Below are 1,562 nucleotides of genomic sequence, written 5' to 3'. Positions count from 1 at the left end.
TTTCGCTTACGGCCATACCACCCTGAGAACGCCCGATCTCGTCCGATCTCGGAAGCTAAGCAGGGTCGGGCCTGGTTAGTACTTGGATGGGAGACCGCCTGGGAATACCAGGTGCTGTAAGCTTTTTGCACTCTTCCACTGGGTTCAGCAGAGGACGCCAGTGTTCCTGATAATTATCCAGCCAGATGTAATTCGCTTCTTAAGTACTTCTAACATTGAGATTTAATGTTGCACTATTGTACATCGTTTGAGATTTAATATTTATGAGTGTGTGTGTGCGTGCGTGCGTGCGTGTGTGTGTTTAAATAAAATTGAATTTCCCACTTTGGTCCACACTATTGTCAACATTTCTGTCTTCAAAAAAACCCAACTCAAGGCGGCAGATTCCTGAATTGAAAACAATACTAAAGAACTCAAGTATCATACTAACAACACTAATATATCCAATCTGTCTATCCCACTGAATTAACTCCACACCTATCTCATCAGATTATTTGTAACAGAATGACAGAATAACGTAGCATTTCCCTGTTCTATCTGCTACTTGCAATTTAGAATTTGTCAATAAAACTATGCTATGACACAAACTACAGTTTAATAGATGGCTGTGCTCCTAAAAAGAGCAGCATTTGTGGCTCATAAACCTCACAGACACTGCTATGCACTTTAAACATTTTTATGATCGTGAATTTTTCAATCAAATATCTTCTCTTTGAGAATGCCCAAAGCTGGATTCGAACTCGCCCTCTGGGGTCTTCAGGAGGTTTCAATCAGGGTTGTCTGTTAACAGCAATTGTCAACTGGCTGCACCGGCCCGGGATCGATTCCCGCCATGGCACATTGCTTTTAAGTTGATTTCATTTATCGGAGTTGAATCTTGTTTGATTTTTTTGAAGGCGTTTCACCTCTCATCCAAGAGCCGATCTACGCAGATTTGATGATATGGCGCTCATAGGCTATATAGCCTTTTCTTTTTGGGGAAATGGATTGGAGGCTGCTCCAACATTGAGGTTTGGACTGTGACAAAGCAAAATGGACAACCTCCACCAGAATAAATGTTTCAAGAAAATAAGTTTGAGTGTATTAACTTCAAAAGAGCCATTTTCTTATCCCTGCTTTCGCTTACGGCCATACCACCCTGAGAAAACGGCCACGATCTCGTCCGATCTCGGAAGCTAAGCAGGGTCGGGCCTGGTTAGTACTTGGATGGGAGACCCGCCTGGGAATACCAGGTTGCTGTAAGCTTTTTGCACTCTTCCACTGGGTCAGCAGAGGACGCCAGTGTTCCTGATAATTATCCAGCCAGATGTATTCGCTTCTTAAGTACTTCTAACATTGAGATTTAATGTTGCACTATTGTACATCGTTTGAGATTTAATATTTTATGAGTGTGTGTGTGCGTGCGTGCGTGCGTGTGTGTGTTTAAATAAAATTGAATTCCCACTTGGTCCACACTATTGTCAACATTTCTGTCTTCAAAAAAAAAGCCAAACTCAAGGCGGCAGGATTCCTGAATTGAAAAACAATATCTAAAAGAACTCAAGTATCATACTAACAACACT

The 1,562-nt window shown here is 41.8% G+C and overlaps 1 non-coding gene and 1 pseudogene across 1 annotated transcript; both read left to right on the top strand.

The window, feature by feature from the left end:
* Positions 1-4: 4 nt before the first annotated feature.
* On the top strand, positions 5-123 carry LOC115247726 (5S ribosomal RNA). Its single transcript, XR_003886829.1, has one exon. It is a non-coding gene; the product is annotated as a 5S ribosomal RNA (ribosomal RNA).
* Positions 124-1,120: 997 nt separating this feature from the next.
* LOC115247752 (uncharacterized) lies at positions 1,121-1,245 on the top strand (annotated as a pseudogene).
* Positions 1,246-1,562: the final 317 nt, after the last annotated feature.

This window comes from Takifugu rubripes, chromosome 21 (assembly GCF_901000725.2).
Source record: "Takifugu rubripes chromosome 21, fTakRub1.2, whole genome shotgun sequence".
Taxonomy (NCBI): domain Eukaryota; kingdom Metazoa; phylum Chordata; class Actinopteri; order Tetraodontiformes; family Tetraodontidae; genus Takifugu; species Takifugu rubripes.
This window is presented reverse-complemented; position numbering and strand designations above follow the sequence as displayed.